At 48.9% G+C, this 20,334-nt stretch overlaps 1 long non-coding RNA gene across 1 annotated transcript; it reads left to right on the forward strand.

Annotated features, from left to right (window-relative positions):
* Positions 1–11,326: 11,326 nt before the first annotated feature.
* LOC131423382 (uncharacterized) lies at positions 11,327–18,699 on the forward strand. The gene is made up of 3 exons (XR_009224864.1): positions 11,327–12,503; positions 13,767–13,878; positions 18,597–18,699. It is a non-coding gene; the product is annotated as an uncharacterized LOC131423382 (long non-coding RNA).
* Positions 18,700–20,334: the final 1,635 nt, after the last annotated feature.

Raw genomic sequence — 20,334 nt, forward strand, 5'->3', positions numbered from 1 at the left:
TATAAAATGCTATCATATTTGCACAGAACTTACATAATCCTCTCATATGGTCTGAGTCATCTCTAAATGACTTATAATCACTAATACAGTGTGAATGCTATGTAAACAGTTGTTATACTGTATTGTTAGGGAATAATGCAAGAATAAAAGTCTTACACGTTTGGTACAGATGGAACTACCACAGGGACTGACCCTGTTTTCCATCCAGGGTTGGTTGGATCCGTGGTTGTGGAAGCCCCAGGTAGGGAGGGCTGACTGTCTACACCACCTCACGCCCTCCTGAGCCAACAGGGACTTGCTCAAGGAGGGCTGCAGATAACCCTGGCGAACATGGTCCGCCCTCCCCCCTTCCAGCCAAGTCTCCACTAATGTTGATCTGAAGGGTAATTTTTTTGTCAACTGTGTAATTAACGGGCGGCACACTACAGTGGCCCTCTGTTATTCTGCTCCTCGAAGATATATTTCAAAATGAATAGCTGTTTAACCAATCGCTTGGCAGATGTCTTAGCCCTTAGGTGTCTCTGTCCGTCAAGGTTTTCACACATTGTGCCTGAAGTCGGCAGAATCAATTTGGGTATCTGCTGTGGGAAAGGGAAAGCAGTCACCATTTAGAAATTCTTGGGATATCAGAACTCGTCGCCTATTAGCGCTGAACGGTGGCGGATTGCCCTTGCAAGCTCCTTGGCCCCACGCTCCAGAGCTCCTGCATTGTCTGCCACTTTTAATAAAGCAGGAACAGGTCTTTTGTGGTGGCTTTAAGATAATGTCTTGTGCGGCCTGCGTGTCTGTTCTTTCTCAGCAATTGGAGCATTTATTTGGCCGTTTCCTGCACAAAGGCTCAAAGCGGTAGTTTTACAAGAGAACTTCAAAACTACTGACAGCCCAGGGACTGGGAGATTGGAAAGCATATGCATTTATTCAAAAACGAAATTCTGATACATCAGAGAGATGCTCTAGAGGTGACTTTAGTGGGAGCAGAGTTTGAACAGAAGCTCATTAATGTGGGAGATCACCAAAGGGATCTGGAAGACTTGGTAGATTATTGGAACTAGTCACTCCAACTGGCCTGGCCTCCTGCCCTGTCCAGTACTGGTTGATGAGGCAGAGATTAATGTAGGAACATCTTTGGTGTCCTGTCTTTGAACTTCGTAAGTCACCTGGAGAGGTCTCCACCTGCTGATGGCCTCCTACATGTCTACAGGGGTTGTCTGGTCACCAGACTGCGTGCAGGTCTTGACCTTGTGGACAAGGTGTCTGTGCTAGGAGTTGACTCCCCAGTGGTGACCCACAATTTCCCAGTGAGAGAAGCTGGCGAGTAAGTACTCTGGTTTCCTCTCTTCCATGAAAAGTCAAAAGGTGAATCCACATGATGTCCCAGAAGTCCCCTGAGGGACGGAGCGCCATTTGCCCATAGCAGGAAGACAGATGACGCTCCCATCTTGCCTCTGTCAAAGCACAGGTTCCAAAACCACAGAGTCTTTCTTCTACATGCCATTTGCAGAGAGATGGGCCTGACCTCACCTCCCTTGCTCCAGTTTCCCTCCAGCCAGTGCTGCCCCAATCCAGTGTCCCACAGGGGATCTGTGACATGAGCCTCTTTGCACTTGCTCTCTGTCTCGGGGCCCTGGAGGGGGAACCCCCAGAGTCCACCACACACACACTCCAGTCGTCGGGGATTCTTGCTCTGGGGGTCAGCACTTGCAAATGAAAGTAGAGGCTCCTTGGTGTGGGGTGGGGGCTCCTTTTTGTGCTTCACTGGAGGACTTTTTGCACAGAGCTATCAAGCCCCAGGTGGCCCCTGAGAGGACCGTCCCCAAGCTCTCCCCTATGTCCGCTCTCTCTCCTTTTTTGATCTGATCTTCCCAGCCCTACTCTTCACCCACTAAAACGTAGGGAAATAACCACAACCAGCTGGACACAGTCCCCGTCCCATGTTGTACTGTCTGAAGGAACGGAGCCAACGCTTCCCCCAGATGAGTCTCTAGAAAACAGGATCGGGATGGGATTCAGATACTGACCTCCCCTCAATTGGAAGCAACCATTGCTGGGGTGAGTGGGGCGCTGACCACCCTGGGCCTATAGAAGCCTCATAATGACTCCTTGATGGTGGACTGAGATGAGTTTCAATGAAGCCTAAGCCTGGGCTGACCTCCGAGGGGTGCTGAGGAATGGGAGCCATTGACTGTAGCCAGAGCTGAAGACGTGCAGGAGCCTTTAGAAAATTGGTTTGCAGGAAGACATCAGAGAAAGCCTAAAATACTTTACGCTGAGCTTAGTGGGAGATTCTGGTAGGAGCGCAGAAGACCAGAATTCTATTAGAAATGTAGCAGTGAGGGTCATGCAGGGAAGTTCACCATGAGGATTCTATTGGAATCAGATCTGAGGCCCCATTTGTTATTCGGTGGCAAAGAACTTGTGTGCACTCTGCCCGTGCTGGAAGGCTAAGCGTAAGGCTAAAGCATTCAGGCTGTGGCATGGATACCACTGAGTGATCTTAGCCAAATTCACAGAGAGGATTAAAAGCAAAAAGGGGGCCGAGCATAAGGATTTGACCAATTTGCAGCCTGGCCAGGAAAGAAGCCCTTGTACAGGTGCATCCAATCTGGGAGCACCCTAAGGTTGCTAAAGAAATTAAAGACTCATGAGGGGGAGAAGACAGATCCTCTGCCTTGGGACACTAGGAAAGAGGAAAAGAGGGCCTCTCAGACATCTGTAAGACCATCCCACCCATTTTGCATTTTGGAGAAATGCAAATTCATTTCAAAGGCTCTCCAGGTCAGAGCCCCAGGGTGCCCTGCACACTCACAGACACCTCAGGATTTACTTCCCCATGTTCAGTTAGATGTCAAGTCTCTTCAAGACTGCTGCACCTGTGGCCCAGGGACAGCTCATTCAGGTGATATGGCAGACCTTGGCATTAGCCACGTCATGCGGGTCTTCCAGGCATGCAGACTGTGAGTGTTATGGAGCTGTGGTGGCTTCCACTGAGGTTTCAAAGGAATGTTGGGGAGTCCAGGCAGAGGATCATGGAGTCAGAGTCCCTGCAAGCCGTGACCAGTGCGGTGGTGCATTGTGGTGTTGGGAGTGCCACTGCCCCCGAGTTCCCAGGAGTGGAGTCCAGGCTCAGCAATGGCAGCGCTCCGAGGCAGCTGTGGGCAGTACACAGAGCCAGCACAAGGGGGTGATCATGAGGCTCAGCTTCTCACCAGAGAAGCAAAGCCTTAGAAGTGAGGCTGCCCAAGCCCCCAGGAGCCCACATGTGCCACAGTGCCCTGAGTGTCACACTTGGAATTTGGAGATTTAATACTCATTCTGCTGAGTGTCAGTCTTGCTTGAGTGGATCCCTCCTTTCTGTCCCCTGTTACTCCCTTTGAAATATTTATCGTGTACCTGACTCACCATCGTATGGTACAAGTATATAAGATTCTTATTCTTTTTTTTTTTTCTTTTTTGGTAGAGTCTCACAATTGAATTTGGCTCCAGTCCCAGTGGAGAGTTTGGAGCTGGACTTTGAGCCATGCTGGAGCGAGTCATACTTTGGGACTCTTGGGATGGAATTAAGGCATTTTGCATTAAGAGATGCAGGTAAGACTTTGGGGGCCAGGTATGGGTGCTGTGATTGGAAGATAGAGAAGACCATCAAAGTTCCATGTATGAAGGCTCCCTCTCTGGGCTGGTGCTCCTGAGAGGCCATGAGGACCTTTAGGAGGTGGGGCCTTATGGGAGATCCTTAGGACACCAGGTGTGCCCTGGAAGGGGGCTGCAGGATCCCAGCTCAACCTCTCTCTCTCTGTCTCTGCTTCCTGGCTCATGATGTGTGTATGCAGTTTGCTCTACACATGCTTCCCACCAATGCCATCCAGCACCCTTAGGAGAAGCCCAAACAATAGAGACACTGACTTTGGGCTAGAACCCAAGGTCAGTAAGTGGAGAACACATTCTTTTCTCTTTCTAGGTTAACTTCCCCAGGTATCTCACTACTGGAAGACAGAGAACAATGGTCAGGGTCTTTATGAAGCTTCTGGAGTGGCCTGGCTTCTGTCAACAGCATTAAAAAGACTTGAAGAAACAGGATGAAAGACTCAGATCAGTCAGCCACCTCCTCAGGGCATGAGAAAACATCAGCTAGCTCTGTGGAAGCATTCAAAGAGACCTCCATCTCTCTCAGCTGCTGGACAAGGTGGAGGGAAATCGGGCTGGGACTTCACAGAGATCGGAGAAAGAACACGGTGCACAAGCCTGGTGCCTATCTTTTGTCAAACTTGGGGTCTTGATAGGGGAAGATGTGCCCAAGGATGAGGCATTCACTGGGTATCCTGAGAATCCTGGGACCTGGTTCTGCTGTGGGTCAGGAGGGCAAAGCAGCTCCCCTTGATAAAGAAGAGCTCCCATCCCTTGTCTGCAAAAGGCTCACAGGAAGCCACCTCCTAAGAAGGCGTTTGCTCACTGTGTGACCCACCCTCTGTCTCTCACTCCTTCAGACCAGCCACCAAGGTCAGGCTGTAGCTCAACCCTGCTACTCTTTGCTTGGAAGGAAATAGTGAAAGAGTTTCAAACCTTGGCCAGAGTATACGGAGAGGATCACGGCAGAAGAACTTGCAGCTTTAGACCAGGAGGGGAGGTGGTGATGGTGGGGGCGTCAGAATGCTCAGCTGAGGTATGAATAAGGGTTTCCCATGGCTTATGGTGAAGGTCCTGGCAAGGTCACTGCCAGGAGGTGTCCTGGAAGCTTGAATGTGTCGATGGGTCATGGACCTGGAGTTGTCACCCATCCTGTGGCAGAGGATGGAGCTGGCAATCAAAGGCTGAGAGAGGCGGCAATGTTGGAGAGATTAATTCTGTGAGTCCAGAAAATCCAACCCCTTATGAGAAACTTTCCCCCGTCATTTCCTTCACTAAGAGTAAGAAATGTGCTGGTGAAGTGTTCTGGGAGGTTTAGTGGCAGCTGGGGTTGGTAGCAGGAAATGCTGCCATGGGACTGAGGCCCTAGTATCAATGAGGGAGGAGGATCTCAGAACTGCAAAGGCCAGAGGGTGACATTTAACTGACAGGGTGAGGCAGAAATAATATAATGGGGAATAAAGCTGGTTTAGCAATCAGTGCACCTGACCTTGAGGGATCTAAGGCAGTGGCTATGATTCGCTGTGTTCATCAGCTTTTGTATCGCTGTAACCAGAATTCCCTACAAGAGCACCTTAGAGGAGGGAAAGATTATGTGGGCTCACAGTTCCAGAGGTCTCAGTCCATAGACGGCTGACTCCACTGCTCTGGGCCCACAGTGAGGCAGCACGTCACAGGGAAGGGACCAGCAGAGGAGAACTGCTCAGCTCCTGAGGGGGTCAGAAAGCAGAGAGGGGTGGGGGAAGGGGACACAGGGAAGTTCCACCTTTCCAGGGCACGCCCCAGTGACCCACCTCCTCCAGCCGTGACCCACCTGCTACAGTGACCACCCAGTCATTCAGATTAAGAGGGACTGAATAGGTTACAGCTCTTGCAATCCGATCACTTTACCTCTGAACATTCCTGCATTAGCACAGGAGATTTCTGGTGGGAGGGACACCTTACATCCAAACCATAGCACATGCCTAGGAAAAAGGTAGATAGGAACTTGTGTAAGGTATCACTCAACTTGCACAATCAGGAAACAATAAATCAAATTAAAAAAAATAATGACAGTCCGCCCTCAGAAAGCTAATGCTGCTGGTATTCCAGTGATGGTGACACTCAGATGCCCCACCGACCTCCCTAAAGGCTCTTACCACCACAGAGGTCCCAAACCAGCTTGAGTGGTCTGTGGTCCATCCACAGTGTGGATAGGTCCTTCCAGGGAAGACTGTGCAACTCCATCGTGAGTATACAGAGGATGTCTTCGTCCAAAGGGAGTTCCGAGAGCTGCTGAAGGGACAGGTGTCACTGTCAAGGTCAAGGGGTTAACAGATGCAGGTGCGATCCCCATCGCACCCGTCAACCCATCAGCAGAAGTCATTTGGATTATGGTGGGTGACAGTGGCTGTTTCAGCCTCGGCCAGCGCCAGCCCGATTGCACTTGCTGGGCTAAACGTGGAGAGCTCCCTGGAGCAGAGCAAGCATCAACTTCTACAGAGCAAGGACAGCCATACACATGCCACTGGCCCTGGGTTAACTCTCCTCTATGAGAACATAGTCCACGGGGACCTTGATCGTCATGACATGCCCTGGGACACACAGCGGTTCACCCTAGCAATAAAATGGTGCTATCTGGACCCACTGAGCAGGCGGTGCCAAGTCCTCTGGGTGTTCCAGTATAACGCAGGTTGCTAGAAGATTGGCCTATGGAAAGTCGGGGTTCTGCCACATTCTGTGTGTGGGTTCAGTTGTCTGGAACAGAGGGGCTGTTAGCGAACAGCGTGGCCCTGACCATTCAGAAAGAGACAGTGTGCTTGGTGGCTCTGTGGGTTTTGGAGGCAGCATAAGCTGCAATTGAAAACACCGTCCTGATCCATTTCTTGGGGTCCTAAGGGTACTCATGCGGCTGCAAGTCTGAGTGGGGTCAAGAGGAAGGGTGAGCTCTGCCATAGAGGGAGGCTGGCGGAAGTCACCCTGCAGATTCCCCAGCGTGGAGGCCCCATAGCTCCCTGGGGAGGTCTCAGTGCAGACTTAGGATCCTGTAGCCAGGCCAGCTGTTCTGTGGCAGAGGACTGATTGCTGTTTAAAAATCACTTCCTGGCATGTTATTGTGCCTCCATAGAGACCGAACAGCCACAGAATAGCAAGCGGCTCTCCGAGTGAAGTCACCCCTTGAGGGTTAGATGCTCTGATGCAGAGTCAGTCCTGAGGCTGAGCAGACATGGCAAGGATCGCTTACTGTGTGATGGAAGGAGACCGTTTAGAACTGCATGGAACAAAGTTGGAGGGCACAAGTAAGAACCAGGAGCTAGGAGGCTGGACCTTCTTGTCCCCACCTCTCCATGAACAGACGCTTGTGACAGCATGGACATTCCATCTGGTCACCCAACAGAGGAGAAATTCAGACATGGTTCACAGATAGGTTGAGATATTTAATGTTGTTGTGTAATAATCAATCATATCTAGCATCTCCATGTAATTATTTATACTCTTAGCATATGTATTAAAATGTGGTAAAATTATAATATTGTCTGTTTCTGCTCATGGCACTGGACTGGGCTTCACTGCAGTTCCATGCTGGAGGACTCCCAAAGGACCAGGGCTACTTCCAGGGACCCGCTTCCTGGGGTAACTCGCTGTGCCTTGACTCGGGTGCACTCGAGTTCTGCTTCCTGATCTGGCCTCTCTGATGCTGCAGCCTGGGGCACACTCAGGGATCCTCTGGAGGTGTGAGATCATTGACCCCTTTGCGGCAATCCCTGACCAAGCAGGACGTGGACCCAGGAGTGAGTGGTCTCCCTCTGATCCAGGTGAACAGTTCTGAGGCTCCTCCTATGGGGCTCTCACAAGTCCCAAAGGGATAGGACTCCCACTTTCCCTTGAGCAGTGATGGACATGAAAAACTACCTTGTTCTGACTTTGCTTCTGTACTAGTTAGATTTTTCTATATAACAAAATATTTCCAACTTCAGTTGCTTAAGATCACAACCATTTATTTAAATGGCTCCTTCATTTAAATGGCAGTTCTGCTGATCTGGCCAGACTTGGCTGCTCTCAGCTGGGCCTGCTCCTCCACCTGTGGTCAGGTACTGGGTCAGAAGGGTGCAGGGGGCTGGGGTGGCCACAGTCAGTCTTTGTTCTGCTTTCTTGGAAAAAAAAAACCAGGATAAGACAGCTGGCATTTGAAAAACCGGACTCTTTTACATTGTTTCAGTAAAATTCCATGATGAACTTTTCATTGACAAAGAAGAGCTTGTTATTGGTAGAGAAGCAGAAAATACTGGAGCTAAGCCTGCTTAATGTATGTATGTATTTGGGGCTTTATTAGAAAATTAAAAACACAAGGTGTCAGGCTGGGGTTGGGGGTGGGGCTCAGTGGCAGAGTGCTCGCCTAGCATGTGTGAGGCACTGGGCTCGATCCTCAGCACCACATAAAAATAAAGAAACAAAATAGACTCACTGACATTTGTAACCGTGGAAGATGGTATCAATCACTGGGGTTATTCTGACTCTCAGCTGCATGGAGGGTAGGTTTCATACCAACAAATTCTGCTGAATGCCCCCCACATCTCCCTCTGAATCCTGAATCTGACCACTTGTCCCCACCTGCTGTCAGCCACCATCATTTCTTACCTGGCCTGCCACGTCCTTCTGACTGGGCTTTGGGCTTTCACCTGGTTGCTCCTTTCCGACTCTCTGTGTCTCAGAAGTCGGAGGGGTCCTGGTAACACCCAGAGCCGAGCTCCTTCAGCTCATGGTCCCCCGCACCTCCCGCCACCCAAGCTGAAAGGCAGCATGCACTCGCTCTGAGGGCCCAGCACCCTGGCCTGGTTGCCCTCTGGTCTCTTCTCCCGTCCTTCCTCCCTCGCTCCAGCAGCTCTGGCCTCTTTGCTCTTCCCAAGTGCCCTGAACCTGCTCGTGGCACAAGACCTTGCCGTGGGCTCCCTGTGGGAGGGGCTCCCCCGGGACATCCACCTGCACCCCTCCAGGGGAGCATCATCTACCTTGGCCACTGCTTCACGCCCCGGTCTCCAAGAGGCCCCACCTCCCTCATAGCACAGACCCTGGACACACTGCAGCTGATTCACCCCATAACCTCCTCAGGGTCCCACATCTGACAGAGACTGCCACGTGAGACCCCGGTTCACAGGCCCCATCACAAGAGATAGTTCTCTGTCTAAAGAAGGAGGGTTTGGCAGCTGATCTCCAGAGAAGATTTTCACTCGTATTCCTACATCTAACATGGCTCCATGGCATCGTGATGTGCAGATTAATGGATGTGCCCTCGATCCCGTGCCATGTCGGGCACGGAGCTGGGACTCTCCACACTCCTCCCAGTCCAGCCCACCCCACCGCCAGCCTCTGCAACACTGGGGCTCAGCAGGAACCGTCCCCTGCGCAGTGATGGGGAAGAGCCATCCCAGCCTGTACTTTGTCACTGTCTCTTATTCAATATTCCCTGGCAGGTGCGGGGAATGGCTCATTCCCCTGCTCCCCGGAAAATGTCCCTTTCATGTTTCATAAACAACAGCTTCGCTGCACCATTGTCTCTGTTAGTTATTTTCATAATTCATAATTATCTTAGTTCTTAAAATGTAGACGTACATTTAAAAGCATGATCCAATCGCGCTTGATTGCCGCCACATTGTGTTCAAAGTAATTACCATTCATTTGGCTTTTGAAGCTGTTGAATGAATTTTCCACATGAGATTCCTTAATTTGTACATATTTTATTGCTATGAAATAGGTATTGGCAAGCTGCCTAAACTGTAGCGAAGGCCTTTAATTCCTATCACTATGTGATAAAACAAATTGAGTGCAAACTGAGAGGCTTAAGATAGAACACTTGAAACGGATTCCACTCGTTTTTCTAAACCTAGTTTCCCCAGGTGTGAGACACAGGTAAGATTAAGGTAGCTTAGTTCAGGCTGAGAGTTCAGGATTGTTTTAGCATTTGTATAAAAATGATAATGTCCCTCCATAATGGCAAACCTCTCTCTTCCCATGATCTATTATTCCTCTGGGAAGCGCTGTGTGGAGAGAGAACACTGTTATTAACATATTTCATGCATAGCAAGAGAAATTCAGTATGCACCAAGCAGAGCTGGGGAATTCTTGGTTGCAGTAGAGACCTAGGCCAGATGTTCTGAGCCTTGGGGCCAGGGCTGTGTAGCTTTTGGAAGTCCTTCTACTTCTCTGAACCCAATTTGCTCACTGTAAGATAAAGGGTTGGGAGAAGTGGCTTGTAAATCTAATTACTAATTTGTTTACTGCTGTTGCTAGTATCTTGGTTTTGTTCAAGATCTTTCACTGAGATTTTCTTACCTGAGATTTTTAAAGCTGAATCTGTTTTTTTATGCCACGTTCTATAAACCACACCTGTGATGACAGAAGATTAAGTTGTAGAAAATCTGGTTGTTGAGTTAGATGACCTTCCAGGGCTTGCCCTTCCTAATCCAGAAGCTGCCAGGTTCCGGGGGGTCAACAGGCCTTCCTGGCTCCTTCAATCAGACACCCCCTCCTCCAACTCGAATCCTTCCCTCCACTCCAGGGCCTCCAGGGACCCATGTCCATCCTATGCATTTCCTGTCCTTGCAATGTCCTCCATTGTCCTCTCTTTTCCAAGATCGTATCCTTTTGCCCAGATTTAAGAAAATTATCTTGAGTTCCTTGGGGTCTTTTCCAGTGGTTACTATCCGTGGTGCACAAGACCTTCACCAAAACACAATATGGAGTATGCATAGTACTCCATATTGTGTTTCTTTAATGTTTAATAGGCTTTTCTCTTCTTGTACAATATATTCTATGTTACCTGAGAAAAGAGTTGACGGGATCTTTCTTTTTGGTTTCAATCATAGTAAGACGTGTTGCTGGTATTTAGCAGATAGTCACTGATTGATAGATCCAACATTAATTTTTTAATCATTCATTTATCAAATAATTAATTGGCATGTTTATTCACCCCAGCCCCACCCCAGGGATTGGCTGGTCTGGCCTCTTCCACGGAACATACCAGTTTTCTCTTCGATATTCTCTGCCCTGAAGTTTCATGAGCACAGGCACATGATCCCTCCACCAAATTACCTTGAAAATCAACACATGACCCTCCTTGAATGTTTCTTTTGGGTTTTCACTGTTGGGAGTGAATAAGAAGTAGATTGAAAGAAAGAAATTCAAGGTAATCACAAAATCACATCTGCAAGAGATGGAAGATTTTCTAGTCCAAGTCGTCCTTAATTTTTCTGCAAATGTGAGGGGGTGTTTTTTCTCATTTGCAGTCAGCAGAATCCACCCTGGCAATTTTGAGCAGGAAAAGGTTAAATAAAGAGTATTAGCTTACAGAGACACTGGCAGGTAAAGCCCTAAATGACCGAGTGGAGCTTCTTAGGAACACCTAGATCTGCACCATGGCCTGGTGGGAGCGCTTGCCAAGTTGGGCTCCTCACCCCCTTCTGCAAAGAGAAGGTGCCAACTTAGTAACCCAGGCTGCTGCTTCCAGCCCCTAGACCCATTCACTCCATGACCTTGAAGCTGCAGCTGAAGGTCTCTAAATGACCAAACGTGTCTACCATCCTAAAGACCCTAGGCTCTGCCTCTTGGTTACAAGGTGTGTGTCCTCCTGTGTCCTAGATGAACATCCACTTAGCAGGTCACGAATCCCATGACCTAACTGCAAAAGAATCTTGGAAAATCAGTTTTAGTTTCCTGTCTTTAGAGTTTGGGGGGGGCTTCTTGGGGTCAGAGTGGGTGTTGAGTAAACCAACCTGATGCATTGGCCACATTCAGTGATCTTTCTCATTTTTTTTTTTAATGGCAATCAACTTTTTCCTAACTGTATTTCCAGATCCAAGAACAACCTCCCTGGTAGATTTTCACAGAGATAATCTTTCCCTTCAATGCTCCTAAATGCCTGACCTCATATTCCAGGTAACAAGCCAGATACTACTTCCATCTTGACCAGGTCAGTACACAACCTGAAGGTCCTTGTGACTCTTCCTGGCATGTGTCTTCAGTGTCAGGCTTTCTGATTCTGTTCTCATAGAAGTTCATTGTTTATTTTATACTTGGCCTTGGTCATGAATTCTTGTCATTTGACGATGCTCCTTTGGGTCTCACCTGTGCCATTGCACTAATTATGTAGGTGTGCAAGAGATGTAAGATTGATAGAAAAATTTTGGGGGGAAATTTCAGTGAATTTGTACATCCTGCAGGATGATGAGGTTTTGATGATTCATTTGTTCTTCAGCAAATATGTTTTCCTTGACCCACCCTGAGCTGGAGGACAGTCATTTTATGTATTTAGTATGGGGGCTAAAACAGGGAATAATACAGAATAGTCCATGTCCTCACGGAGTTTCAGGAAGCATACGCAGAGCTATCACCACACATGGAATTGACTTGCATTTTCAAAGGCCCAAGATGGGAGGGAGGCTCTTGTGTTGGGGGGCTAGAAAATAACTTGGGTGGATGGAGGAAGTAGGGGACAGGAAGGAAAAAAAATGGAATTCTCAGATGCTTTCCTTTCAAACCAATGTACACTAGGACACCCAGAGAGGGAAAGCCATTTGTTAAGAGATTGACACTGCAGCAACAGCAGTATTTGGTGAGCTCAAGTTTGGTCCATTTCTGTAACAGTTCTGTAATTCCTCTTCCGTGTTTACCAGATATTAATCATCTTTAGCATTTTTCCCTGCTGCAGGTGTTTCTGATTAGACTGTGCCTTTAAAATATCCGTGTTCCCTCTGATCTCTTCCAATCTGGAACTTCATTCTAGCAAGTGTATGGCATTCACATGGCTTTACCTTAACCTGTTTTGGCTGCTGTAACAAAAACAGCACAGAGGGCAGCGCAGTTCATAACCGCCAAGATATGGAGCCAACTTAGGTGCCCATCAACAGGTGAGTGGATAAAGACAATGTGGTGTCTGCACACAATGGAGTTCTACTCAGTCCTAAAAAAGAACAAAATTATGTCCTTTGCTGGTAAATGAGTGGGACTGGAGGACAGAAATTCACGGGTTGAAAGTTTTCTTTTACACTTGGAAGTTAAAGAGAAATAAGGCGTAATAAAGAGGGGGCATCTCACGAAAATAGAAGGGAGAACAGCGGAGGAGAGGAGGAGGGCGGAGGGAAGGAGGGGACAGGGAAAGTAGAGGCGCTGAGGAGCGAACTTGACCAAATCATGCTACCTGCATGTATGAAGGTACCACAGTAAAGTCCACTTTTATATAAAGTACAGTGCACCAGGGGAGGAGGGCACGGGGAGGGAGAAGGGAAGGAGCGGGGATAGAAACAGAGCAAATTCCGTCCATGGTTGTGTATCGCACACCTATAGAAACACAAAGAACAAACGGAACAGCTTAAAAACAGTAGAAATTTATTTCTCCTGATTCTGAATGTGAAAATCCACGGTGGAGTTGAGGGCAGATTGGGTGCCAGGGGAGGGCTGGCTTCCTCCTCCACGGGAGTCCCCTAAGCGGTTGGTTTCTTTATCTACAGGAAGGGTCAAGGCTCTCACTCCACTCACTAGGGTTCTCCCTTCCTGACTTAATCCCCTCTCAAAGGCACCACTTCTTAGTGCCCTCACGAGGGGGGCTGAATCTGGGCCTTTTTGATACAAAGTCAAACGATAGCATCACCACTGAGTATTGTCACCTTAAATCCACTTTCCTAAACCTAGATATGGGCTTCTAGAGGTGCAGGAACTCAGGAAAGTTCTCCTTTCCTAGTAAAATAGCATGCACCAGTTGCTGTTTTCTGTAAAACACACTCCTTCTGTCATGTCAGGTTGCTGGAGCAATTTTTCCTGACATGCACCCCAAATCTGATGACATTAACTCAGACATGGGGCAATGCAATGAAACTCCGATGTAGGGTCTTGTTTTGTGGTGACATTAATGAACACATGTCATAAGTAATGAAATCAGTCAAGAGATGTAAAAAATGATTTCAACAGCAAATCCACATATGGCCAATTTCACTTTTAAAATATGATAGTTCACTTTCCACATGTTGTGATTTTTTGACCTATTTCTTGGTAGATAACGTGATCGAGTCTATTGTAAAGAGACAACCATCAATGGTATTTTAGCAATATTTCATGGCTAAATGAAGAAATCGAGTGATCTTGAGCGACTGCTTCCTGTCTATTTGCCGCTGCAGGTAGGGTCTGCGTGGTAAATGGCTGTCTTGGATTTGGAGGTGTTTGTCGTTCTGCACCCCCCCCCCCATGGAAAATCCTGTGACATTCATCTTACTTCCATCCAGTGAAGAGGTAGGTGCTCCGCTCAGAGGGCCTTCATCTGTCCTTGTCCTGGTGCTTATTAAAATTTATCTCCAAGGAGAATGAACTAGAAGGGGAAATAACTATGAAATCACAACTGGTTGACATGGAAATCATTTGTGATGGCCACAATTGCCACCAGGACTCAGGGATGGTGTGACAGGAGGAGGTGGGAGAGAAGGAGGGTGCCAAGGTTCGCATGTATTCAGCGTGTCAGCGTCTCGCTCCTTTATTCCCCCCACAGGCAGTAAAAGAAATTCAAGTGTCTGGGGGTGCAGTTATTAGGAAGCCACTGTACCATGCAAAGTCAAGCCATTACTAAATCTCAGCAGTTAGGTCTACTCTGTAGGAATTTGGTTGTTAAACACCACACACACAGTAATAATCGAGGTGCAGAGAAGCTGTCTCTTTAACCAAATACCTTAGAAAGGAAGCCAGCTCTTCAAGGTCATGCTGACCTGTCAATCATGACAGAGCTCCAGCCATGGGCCCTGTAAACTGCTGGTCATAGCAGAACAAAATGTTCCCAGATCATATCCTACAGCATCTAAATGGAATCCAGCACTTAGACACTGAGGTGACAAGTGTCTTGGGCCGTATTCCCACTGCAAATGACTCAAGGCTAACTACTGATGTGGGGTTTGTTACTGCAATTGTAAATAACAAGGTAACAGGGATGTCCGTTGGGCTCACCATTTTAACTTTCGTGATTGAACTTTTGTTCTGCAAAACCTTAAGCATTCTCACAGGTGGGAAGAATAGCAAAAAGCCACAGGTAAGAAGGTATGGAACAACGGGCGTCCTGAACTCGGTAGGAGCTACTTGGAGTCAGAGATGAACCTGAATTGTAGGAACACTTTTAAAGTAGAACAATGACCACGCACCTGTTGGAATGGCTGAATTCCCCAACACTGACAACACTTCATACTGGGGAGGACGTGGGACAGTGGGGACCCTCGCGCATAATGGTACATAATGGTACGGCCACTCTGGAGGACAGTTTGGAAGTTCCTTATAAAACTGAGCACACACCTGCCATGTGACTTGGTGATCTTGGCTGTCCTGCTGGTTATCTCTAATGGAAATGACCCAGCATTCTGGCTCCTTGGTATCTACCCAAAGGAGTCGAAAACTTACGTCCATACAGACACCTACACACGGGTGTCCATAACAGCTTTACTCATAGTTGCTAAAACTCGGAACCAACGGAGATGTCCTTTGGTGGGTGGATGCAGCCACTGTGGCATATCCAGACCAGATTATTTAATTCAGTGCAAAAAAGAAAGGTGCTGTAAAGCCATGAAAGATCTGGGGAACTTAAATACCTGTTACTAAGTGAAAAGAAGCGTGTCTGTAAAGGCAGCTTACTGTACGGATCCAACCGCAGGACATTCTAGAAAAGGCAAAACCACGGAGACGGTAAGAAGATGAGGCATTGCCTGGGTCGGGGGAGGGAGGGACACAGGCAGAGCACAGAGAAAGTTCAGGAAAGGGAAACACTGGTTATGGTGCGACCATGGTGGAAACGTGCTGCTGTGCATCGATCGGAACTTAACTAGAATGTACAACACCAAGGACGAGCCCTGGAGCAAACTGGACTCACGTAGTAATGATGAGCTGGCGCGGGAGCCTCCATTACGGCAAATGTGCCACTCGGGTTGGGGACTTTGACATTGGAGAGACAGCAGTTGTGGATGCAGATGATACAATGGAAACTGTACTTTCTGCTGCCCAATTTTGCTGTTAAATAAAAGGTAAAGTCTTGCTTAAAACCAAAAAAAAAAAACAAAAGGCAGAGCCAGTTGGAATCTGCGGCGGCCTGGGCAGGAGTGTGAGGGGCAAGGCCGAGGCGTGGGCTTGAGCTGCGGGTGAGGCCTCCTTCTCTGCTGCTTGTCGACGTATCTTCTTTCTGTTATACAACCACAGACACTTTCGCAAATACCAGAAAATTACTGATAATTATCTTAATAGGTGAGCCCCTCCGAAGTACAGGCTTGATCATAAATCACAGAGCAAATGGAGGGGAAGACAAGTACCCTTTAGCTTGTGAGTTCCAGGTCACTGGGTTAGGCCTTGGGAGACCTGGGCCCTGGAAGCATGTCCCCTGGTTAAGGCCACTGGTGCCTGGGCTGGAGCAAGCACACGAATGGAGCTGGGGTTTGACGGTGTTCCAACAGGGATAGTCCTGCATCCTGGGACTGGGTCCTGGGCCGGCTGCTCTTCCTTTGGGGGGCAGTCTCGGGTCACTGAGACTGGTTCTGAGGGCTTAGCACGTGAACTTTGTTCAAGTGCAGAGAGTACCGGCCACATCCCCTGTCCTCCCTGACCTTGGCCTCCTCACCTGCGAAATGGCTTTGGTAGTGGCTGTCCTCCCCACCACAGAGCCCTTCTCAGAGCATGTGGAAGAAGAGGGTTGAAAGTCCCCCGAGCACGGCAGGGGACATTGTCACTGGTTGACTCAGTCCCTGAGAACCCAGAGCTCTGCTTCTGGTTCAGACTATGTTCGTATTTGGCTGAAGATGACCTATGTGTCCAGGCCTCTTTCTCATCTGTTCACGGAGATACATGGACAAGAGACCCCCACCCCTGTTGGTCTAGCACAGATGGTGTCATGAGCCAAACCACACAGGAAGCCTGCTGTTTCTCGCTCAGTGCTTGGTACCCAGTTCTCTCCAAGCGGCTAGTCTAAGCTTTCTCCCTCCTCAGTAGAATACACAGATACACACATCCTCTTCTTTCTGTTTAGAGAATCTTGGTGAAGACACTGTACAATGTAGGACTAAGGGATCTTTATTTCCACCAGCAGTGAAATCAATTGCCAGGCCCTCTCCAGGGTTTGGGGAGCACTGTCCCCAATATCACCATCACCCCTGTGCTGCCAACTGACCTGTGTGCTTCAGGTCTTCCCAGCTAATGCTGCGTAATGCTGCAGCCCCTCTGAACACTGAAGAGAGGCATGACCTGGTGGCCCCCTGCGGCAGGAAACCTCCTGTCCCCTGTCCAGCTCCACTGCATGGAGATGGTGGCATGTTTCTCATACTGTCTCTAGAGTGACCAAGCAGAGTGTGAGATCTGAGTCCCTGACAAGCTCCCTGGTGAGCCCCAGGTTTCTGGTCCATGGAACCCAACTCTGGGGGTCAGATGAACTTGAGCTGGACCCCTGGCTTTGGCCCTGGCTGACTCTGGATTATGGGGATGCCATGGGGCCTGAATGAGCCTGTTTTCTTATTTACAAATTGGGGGTCATAAGGCCTGGCTTGTAAGAGTGCCATGTGAGTCTGTGACATCGTGCCGTGGAGAGCCCGGTCCAGGACTGGTGCACAGCTGTCCCTCAGTACCTGTTCCTCTTCTCCTTCTTCCTGCTCCTCTGTGGAGATGCCCTCCCAGGGGATCATGGCAGAGGTTAGTCTGCAGATATGCAAAGGCTTTCGGGCTCCCTCCCCAGGTCTGAGCCTGTGCTCTTCCTGTTCCCAGTTCCTGGATGCGTGAGGTTAGACTTTGCCCATCCCACATGGGTTTTGTTGGCCCACAGTCATTTCTGCTTTGGAGATGTTTTATCATCCCCTGCCCAGTCCAAGCTGACCTTTGATATATAACTGCTTGAAAAATGAGCATTCTTAGGGAATCATTCCCCACAAAGGGCAGCTCCACTGCACTCCCCAGTGAGGTGGGGGCTGGGGTCCCAGAGAGTGACTTGGCCTCATCTTCCGACGGTGCACTTTTCTCCTGGGGAGAAAGGTCCTGGAATGCAATTTATTGTAAAACACACAGCGGTTACAGAGCGGCCACACTCAATGATACTCCCTTTATTACCACTCAGATGAGAATAGAAAATGACATTGGAAAGCACTGAACTCACCAGAAGGGCAGAGAAAGTCATTAAATCCAACATGCATCATATTTCATAATCAGAACCCTGCAGTCAGCGCTGACACCAGCGGATGAGCTTGTTGCAGTCATGATAATGTAAAACCCACCGCATCTGCTTGCCTGGGCTCTTGCTTTTAGGATCCTCGCTGGGGCCAGGCCATTAATCACTGGAGGCCGGGGAAGGTGCAGACCACTGCGCTCTCAATGGCGTAAATTGAAAATACATCAGTGTTAGTGGGGAACACTGTCATTCGCTTGTCTCCGGTTGGGGGCAGTGGCTTTTGAAGGGGTGGGGGTTGTTCCAGTTAAATCACCTAATGAGAGCACTGTCATCACTGTCAGCTCGAGGGGGGTGCCACCCCTCATGGCCTATGTAGGGAGTGGAGCCTGTGCCTAGAACTTGCAGGGACATAGACGGAGTCTGCAGGTCAACCTCGGTGATGGTTTAGAATTGAGGGTCCCCCCAAAAGCTCATGGGTGTGACAATGCAAGACAATTTAGAGGTGAAACAATTGGGTTGTGAGAGTTTTGGCCTAATCGGTGCATTAATCTGCTGATGGGTATTAACTGGGTGGTACCTGTAGGCAGTAGGATATGGCCCGAAGAACTGAGCCACTGGGGTGTGCAATTGGGGTTTATATTTTGTTCAGTGGGGAGGGGATATCTCGATCTGCTTCTTGGTGCCATGTCCTGAGTTGCTTTCCTCCACCTCACCCTTCTGCCATGACAGTCTGTCCCCGCTCGGTCCCCAAGGAATGGAGTTGACTATCCATGGACTGAGATGTCTATAACCGTGAGCCCCCCAAATAAACTTTTCCTCTTCTAATTGTTCCCATCAGGTCTTTTGGTCCCAGCAGCAGCAGAAAGCTAACTAAATCAACCTCAGGGAGGCTGATAACCATTCCCTCCACCTGGCCTGGGCCACCACAGGTGCATGGCAGGTAGGTGCCGGGCTTGTCTTAGAATCTGATTTTTATTTTTGGACTCTGCAATACACTCTATGCATTTGTTTGATTTCTAAAATAGCATTTCGAAAATGCTTTATGTCACCTAATATTAATAATTTAGGGAAAAGTGGAAAGAGCATCTTGAAGCTTCCTACGCCCCGGGCACACTGACCATGGCACTGGGTATGCACTTAAGAAGTCCATGCCTGAAGAATAAAGTCCTCCACTAAACTCCTCCTACAGAGCCTTCCTGGTCACCCCCTTCCTGGATCTTGTGCCTCAGCACACAAACCCGGTCATCTCCACTGCCACCCTGCTGAACTCTGAGCGCCCGCCTCTCCCTCCTCTAGCCTCTTTTAACCTTTCAAGGAAACCTGCCCGTTTCTTCCTGCTCCCGTGGAGCATGTCCTCCTGTATTTGCAATTGTTGGTTTATCCCTTTCTCCTTGACTTTGAGGTCACCTGGTTTTTAAATGGCAGGGTCAGGATTCAAAGCCAAGTAATCCTCAGCCCTCAAATAGGGCCACGGCTTAGAATTCACGAGGTACTTTAAGCGCTGGGGAAGATGCCAGCCAGGAGGCCATTGATAAAACCACTCAGCCCGAGATGAAAACCGCTGTCGCCAGAATCAGATCATTATGGAAAGAGTAACAAGTGGGACAACTGTGACAGAACATCCGGATTAGCCAAATAAAAGTCAGGATCTAGAAGAAGACACTAGACCCCCCAAAATAATAGAAAAATAATGCCAGGCGTTGGGCATGGGAGGCGGAAGATACAACTGCAACCCGCTGGGGAAGGACTCCCAGACAGGGGGAAGGACAGGGCCATGGTGATTTGGAGAGAGAATATTCTCAGGCCAGAGAAAAAGTGCTTTCTGAGCTTCAGGGAGAACAGAGAAGCAGGAGTGTCACCAAGATACCGCTTTTAAACTCACTCCCTTTAACTCAAAAAAGCGAGTCCAGCATATTTAACTTGCGAGGGTGGACTGGAGCCGGGGTGAGACAGAACCCTTGACTCTGTTTTCATCAGCTGTGAGGGCTGTCAGGTCACCTGTCCCTGTGCTCGGAGGACGTCTTGGGCAAAGCCAATAACTTCTTTCATCATTTTTGATTTCTGAACATCCAGTCCTCTCTAAAACCTCAACCTGAAAATGGGTTTGACCCTACTGCTTAATTTGCAATTCTCTCTTCAGTGCCTTGACCAGCTCAGAGTGGACAGAAGCCACCTGGCTGTTCTCCTTTCATGATCCAGGTCCTCGGGTGGGTGGAGGGAAGCAAAGGGGGGGAAGGAAATAGTGGCCAGGTCTCAGCGGCTTCCCGGGTCTCCCCTCGGCCGTTTCTGGTTCCATTGACCACTGTAGATGCAGTCCGAGGTTTCCACAAGGCCAAGGTTAGCTGCATTTCAGCAACCCTTCACCACAGCCTTCCAAGTGGACATCTTCTTTGCCTTCTGATGACCTGGCCATCCCATCTCTTGAGAAGTAAGGTTAAAAGTGCGTTGGGTGCTCCTACTGCTTCTCGTTCCCTTCTCTGGCCTTTGGGGTCCTTTGGGAGGAGCTGCAGGAACGAGAATGGTCCTCTGAATCCCCCAGAGAATGGGCTTCCTGGGCATGGGTGGCTCACGCCGCC

Source organism: Marmota monax, unplaced genomic scaffold, assembly GCF_021218885.2.
Source record: "Marmota monax isolate L192 unplaced genomic scaffold, Marmota_monax_Labrador192_F-V1.1 WCK01_AAM20220418_F8-fsc00454, whole genome shotgun sequence".
In the NCBI taxonomy this organism is placed as follows: domain Eukaryota; kingdom Metazoa; phylum Chordata; class Mammalia; order Rodentia; family Sciuridae; genus Marmota; species Marmota monax.